The sequence below is a fragment of the Corvus moneduloides genome, chromosome 24 (assembly GCF_009650955.1).
Source record: "Corvus moneduloides isolate bCorMon1 chromosome 24, bCorMon1.pri, whole genome shotgun sequence".
NCBI classification, from domain to species: Eukaryota; Metazoa; Chordata; class Aves; order Passeriformes; family Corvidae; genus Corvus; species Corvus moneduloides.
Window position 1 is genome coordinate 497,632 of NC_045499.1, and position 6,847 is coordinate 504,478.

The window sequence follows — 6,847 nt, forward strand, 5'->3', positions numbered from 1 at the left end:
CGGCATCTCCCCAGTGCAGGGCCTGAAAGCTTCCATCTCCTTCCCAGTTTTGTCTCCAGGATGTGCCCAACGCAGCGCCCTGGAGAGGAAACCAGCCCTGAGCAGCAAAGGGTGGCAGTGCTCAGGGTGGGGGCACCCAGCAGTGCCCTGGCAAAGCCAGCGCCGCTGCCAGCAGGGGCCTCTCTGCCCAGGTCACAGAGGTTGTTCTTCCCTCCATGGAGGGACATCCAGTGACTGGGTCAGGGCTCCGTGTTTGCAGTGCACGGACAAGACACAGCCCTGAACACCCTGGGGGGGGGGGGGGGGGGCATAAAAGCAGCGAGCACAAACACCTTCAGCTGTTCCTGGAGTTCCCAGAGAGTGCCATCCCCTGGGAACCCCCTGGATGCAGGGCTGGGATGAGCTCCTGTGCACAGAGCTCCGCATGCCCATCCCTGTGGCCGTGGGGCACCTCGGGCAGGGACCAGGGCTGGCTGATGGGAGCTGGGCTGGGATCCAGGGCTGATGGGAGCTGGGGGTCCAGGCCTGGGAGTGGAGGGCTGGTGGTTCCAGAGCTGGGTGAGGGGGCTGGGCAGGTCCAGGGCTGGATGATGGGAGCTGGGGGGATCCAGGGCTGGATGCTGGGAGCTGGGGGGATCCAGAGCTGGATGATGGGAGCTGGGGGGATCCAGAGCTGGATGATGGGAGCTGGGGGATCCAGGGCTGATGCTGGGTGCAAGGTGCTCAATGGATGCTGATTCTGGTTGCAGATTCTTCTTCACTCTGCATCAGGAAGACTCTCGAGCTGATAGTTTCTTCTGTCACTTCCCTACCTACAAGTCCCTGGCCCTGCCTACCAGCAGATTCACAGGGTCTGTTTGCAGAGACACATTCATCACATTCCTTTCAACTGTTTCCCTGAAATCACTGTATTGTTACACTGAATTCAACAAATCTTTGCTTTTGAGGGATGCCTTTTTCTTGGAATGGACAAGAGACCTTCATGTGTGCAAGCCGTGTGCCTTCCTGCTTGCTCTGGTCTGAGGGCAAAAGTCGCTTTCTCTGTTCAGCTGTGCTGCTCCTTTCCACTGTGCTGGCTCAAACAATGGACACTGGCACTTCAAACCAGTGTAAGGAGTTGGAAAATTTGAGTGAAAATAGATTATCCAGAACCGCCCTTGATCTGTCCTCGCTCACTCACTGGACTTGAGGAGATCCTTGAGAAGTGCTGCCCGGGAAGCCTGTGAAAACAGGAGTAAATCTGATTTTACCACCCGTGTGCTGTAATGCAGCCTCCAAAAGGAGCGATACTTTTCTGCGCCTGTGCACACACGTGTCTAAAGCACGTGAATCCTCCATTAGCTCCACATTCATTCTGAGGCTTTGCACCCAACTGTTGATTTGGTCCTGATGTTGCTCATTTGAGCTTCAATGGTTGCAAAACAAAGCAGATCAGAGGAAACAAGAAATTTAAGTTTAAAAACCCAAGAACAACCTCTGATGAAAATGCAGAAGAAAGACTTTATTACAGTATAGTTTTTCTTTTATTAAATCTTTTGTCAGTAGATATGTTGCACCTAACTACTTCTTTATGCCTTTTGAACCACAGCTATTTATCATTATTCCTTTTTAGTATTTATTATGCCTTTTGAATGCCATGTACAACTGACTGATGCAATCACAAGTAGTTTTCTGTCCAAAGAGATTAAAACTCACGTTTCTTCATCTCAAAGAGACTAAAGCCGGTGTGTTTGGCGTCCCATCTCACACAGCCGGTCCCGGTACCTCCGCAGGGGATTTCTGCCCTGGGGCAGACCCGTGGCCATGGTGACATCCTGAAACATAGATTTAAAAGAAACATAAAGATTTTAGTTATAGTCTAGCTGTGTTGATATGAGTTAGAATAAGAAAGAATTTGAGCTGGACTAGAGTTAATTAAAATAGTTAAGAGAGCTAGATTTGAAATGGTTTTTAAGATGTTAGTAATTGATTACGGAATAAATGATGATCTGTCATTTGTATGTTCGTTTAGCTGTGCTTAGAACGAGGAACAGAAATATTGATCAGTTGGTGTAGGGAACAAGGACAATTCCCAATTTCCTCCCTCTGTGGGAACCTATTCAAAAGTCAGGCAAGAGGAGATTTGGAGGTCACTAAAGTAATTCGGATTGTTAAAGTTCAGAAAGGCAAAAAAGGTCCAAGTGAGGGAGATGAGCTTACTTCACCTATCTGGGACCACCGACCCAATTCGAGAGCAGCGACTCAATTCAGAGCACGCACTAGGCTTGCTTAATGACATTAAAGCTCATTTCCATACGAAGCGGAGAATGGGAGGGGTCACTGTTATAAATATGTATTTGTATTTTCGATATTCATCACTTTTGTGGATAAATGAACTCGGTAACCGTTCATAGCTGGACACTGCGCATTAGGAAGCTGTTCCACGCCACTGTCCGGCGCCAATAAAACATTCACTTTCTAACTCTAAACTGTTAGAGAGCTTTTGTCTGTCCCAGCTGGATATCGATATGAGATCGATATTCATATCTTGGTAAATGAAGCCCCGAGCACGGACACTGGGGCCGATGTGCGAAGGCGTTAGGGACTGCACGGACGTTCTTTAGCAGCAATGTTTGTCTTTATTCTCTCTGTCTTTATTCTCTCTCTTTACTCTCACTCTATTCTCTTTCTCCTTATTGTCTCTCTCTTTTCCCCCTCTCTCTTTATTCCATCTCTCTTTACTCTCTCTTTCTCTCTCTTTACTCTCTCTCTTTCTCTCCCTCTTTCTCTCTTTATTCTCTCTTTACTCTCTCTTTATTCTCTCTCTGAAGAAAATGAATACAAAAGCTAATTTTTTAAGCAATATAATATTGAACATTTATTAGTAGAACAAAGGCAAATCACAGCGCTGGGGCGCTTGGCAATATTGCCAGAGGCGCCCTCCATTCAATTTACTGTGGACTTAAGGACTCTCTTAAACTGTTACATATTCATTAAGGCCAGAAAGTCATTTACACTTCACTCAACTTTCCCCCCTCTCCGGTCTCTGCCCCTTCCGCCAGCACGCCGCCGCCTCGGTGCTCTGGATCGCTTCAGAATTGAAGGCAGGCACCCCCCTCCGGTGCCTCCCCAGTCTCCAGCCTCATTTGCAGCTGCCAGTTCCCGTGGGAGGTGTGAGTTCTGGTGGGAGAACAGTCTTCCTGGGATGCACGCGGTTTATCTTCTTTGTTTCTCTAAGATATCTCGGTTCCTGGCTCTGTAGTTTCTCAGCTCAAAAGACATTTATTGCCATGTGTTTATTAATACATTTCTTAGCGTATTTCAACTATTCCGAAGTTACAATTTACATTAATCTCGTTTCTACTTAACTACATTTTACCTTAACGCTATTTCTACATAGTACATCATCACTTCTAAATGTTAAAATCAGAGATGTGAAAGACAACATTTATCATTCACTCATTTCTCACAATTGGAATCTGGATTGCAAAAGCTGACAGACAGACGCCGAGTGCCGACGGACACCCGTCAGCGGCGTCACGGCCCAAGGGATCGGAGCTGCGGCTGGCGGGGCTGGAAGCTCCGTCCAGCAGCTCCGCTGCCGCCCCCGAACCTCGGGCTGGACCGTGGGGTCTGGGACACAGCCCCGTGCTGGGGGGCAGAGCCGCTGCTGGGGCCAGCGCTGTGTCCGGGGCATCCTTTGTGCCCCTCGTGCAGCTCCAGGCTCCCGAGGGCTCCCTGAGGGTTTCTGTGGCTGTCCCTCCTCCCCAAATCTGTCGCGTTTAATGCCCAAGCGCGGCAGCCCCGTGCCCTGTGGCAGCAGCCGGTGCCGGGACACAGCCCCGGGAGCTGCGCTAATGTCCGGCCGTGCCCAGCAGGGACTGAGGGGAGGGGACTTCATAAGGATCTCCCTCTGCGCCCCTGGCTGCGCACGGAAAGGTTCTTTAGTGCATGGGAGCGATTTTCCGGGCTTTCTGGGCTCGGCGGGGCCGAGGCGGCGGCAGCGGGAGCCGCGGGGCCCGGCCCGTGGGGGCGGCCGGGCTGGAAAAGTGCGCGGGGCCCCAGCGCGGTGCCCGAGGGCTGAGCGGAGCTGACGGGAACAAGCCCCGGAACCCCCCGGTGCCCGAGGGCTGAGCGGAGCTGACGGGAACAAGCCCCGGAACCCCCCGGTGGCCGAGGGCTGAGCGGAGCTGACGGGAACAACCCCCGGAACCCCCCGGTGGCCGAGGGCTGAGCGGAGCTGACGGGAACAAGCCCCGGAACCCCCCGGTGCCCGAGGGCTGAGCGGAGCTGACGGGAACAAGCCCCGGAACCCCCCGGTGCCCGAGGGCTGAGCGGAGCTGACGGGAACACCCCGCTCGTCTCCGCCGCTCGAAGCCGCTTCCCCGGCTCCGGCTGCCGCCGCCGCCCGGCCCCGGCGCGGTCCCGCGGGGTCGCCGCTCTTCGCGCAGCTGGAGGGCTCGATCCGAGCCGCGCCCCGCCTGTCCCTCGCTGCGGCTCTTTCGGTGACACGGAGCGGCCGAGAGCCCGCGCTGCTGCCCCGACGCTCCCTCGCTGCAGCTCTTTCAGTCGCTGCGCAGCCGCCACTCCCCGTGCACTTCTTCTAGAATTTATTATTCCATTCTCCTTCTTTTATTCCATTCGCACCTCCCATCCCACGCCCTCCGCTGCGGCTCTTTCAGCGCCGGGCTCCTCGCCGGTCTCTCGGTGCAGCTCCTTCAGTGCCAGGGGCCGGCGGAGACGCCCCTCGGTGCGGCTCTTTGATAGGATTTTCTTCTTTGCTCGCGGTTTTCTCTCGTTCCCAGCTCGCCCGTCCCGCGGAGCGGCTCCTTCAGGGGCCCGGGGCGGCACCGAGCCCTCGGGGCGGCTCCAAAGGGCCCCGCCCGCCGCCGCTCCCCGAGGCCTCCCCGCTGCTGCCGGGGATCGGACACCGCAGGCGGCCCCGGCCCCTTCCTCTTCTTCCTCTTCTTCCTCCTCGCTGCTGCCGGAATTCAGCCCCCGCCGCAGCCCGGCTCCTTCTGCCGCTCCTGCCCGGCACGAAGCCTCAGGGCCGGGCCGGGGAGTGACCGCACGGGTGGGGAGGGACCCCCCGATGGCCAGGGCAGGACTGACCCCATGGGAGGGACCCCGCGCCGGAGCAGGGAAGGATTCCTGTCCCCGAGGGCGAAGCAGCGGCACGAACTGACCGCGACTCCCATCCCTTCTCCCTGCCCCGCTGGGCACAGCAGGGAGGAGCCGGGGATAAAGTGAACTCCGTGAAGGAGAAAGAGGTCGGGGGAAGGTTTTGTACCAGGGTTTGTTTTACTCCTCACTCTCCTGTTCTGATCCGCTCCGTCCCAAATCCAGTTCATTCCCCACGGCGGGGCTCTTGCGGCCGCGATGGCGATCCCTGAGTGACCTCTCCCTGCCCTTAGCCCGAGCCACGAGGACTCGGATCTGTTCCAGTTCCGTGCAATTCACGGGCATTTGGGGCAGCTGGAGCAAAGCAGCTGGAAAGCACAGCGGGCTCGAGAGGGACTCAAGCAGGGCAGGAGCCGGGGCTGCCCCGAGGGAGCTCTCCCGACACGAACCTTCCCGGGCTCTTTCTACGGCAATTGCGGGGAATGTTTCCATTCATCGCTACAAAGCAGAGTCACAAGTGGAGCTGAGCTTTCAGCTTGAAGTGAGGGAATCGAACGTGTGCGCGGAGACTGCTGGAACCTCAAGGTGTCCCTTGATACTTTAGTTTCGGAAATATTCAGCCCCTCAGCAGCGATGTCTCTCCCAGCACACCGGCTCCTGGCTCAGACCCAGCTCGGAGCTTGGAGAAGAGACCCAAAGTCTCTTCTCGGCTCTGTTGTTATTCTCCTCTTTCATAGTTATTTTATGCTATTTTATTGTATAATCTATTATACTTTTATTTTTGTTTTTATTCTTTTTTTTCCAACTTTTTTCTTCTATTACATTGCTTTTTCTTCTCTATTCCCCCCCTCCCCCCCACTTTGTTCCATCTTCTCGACTTCATATCCTAACTTACGGTCGCCAGTGTGTTGTTTCTATTGCTTTTGTGGGTATCCTTCCGCAAATATCTTAATTCAGAAAGGAATCATGGTGAGGAGATTGTGACCTTTGAGGCACCTTGGTTTAGTACCTCAGCGGGAGCTGTGTTTCTGAGACAGGGAACATTTCACAGGGCATGAGGAGTCGGATTAAAACAAAAACCAAAATCCATCTTCTCCTCCAGACAGACAAAGGGACAAATATTTCTTTTATCCTCCCCTTCTCCCCCTGCCCCACCCTAAGAATGTGCATAAATAGTATTAAAACTAAAACACCAAGGAAAAAAAAAAACTAGAAGAGTTTCAAGCTGGCCTGGCCTGAGGCAGAACTACTTGATATTCTTGCATATACATCTGCTCAGTTTTACTGTGCCTGACAGCACGTCAAAGGCAGAGGCATTCAATGTAAACATCGATGTAAACATGAAATCTCTTTTATTTTGCAAGGGATGACTCTTCTCTATTAATCTCTTTTCCTTACTGAAATATTTTCCCCATCATTGGCTGGTGTCTTCTATTTTTAGTTTTATTTTGTTGCAGAGCTGAAATGGAGGAAGTCGATGGAATATGGGTATGATCTCTAGGGGAAGTGTGAGTTTTGATTTAATGTTTTGGTCATCTTTAGCTAGAAGTAGTGACACTCTCCTGACATGTATTACCAACAGCTAGATGTGGCCGTGAATTGCAAGCTAGCCAAGAAGTCAGTTCAAGTTTGCTTTACAAAACCTCTGACTGCAGTTTATTCTCCTCAAAGTGCATGCGAGATCTGCCTACGTTTTTGGATACTGAATGCGTAGGTAGGTTTCAGTAACTTCCACAAGCAATTAACT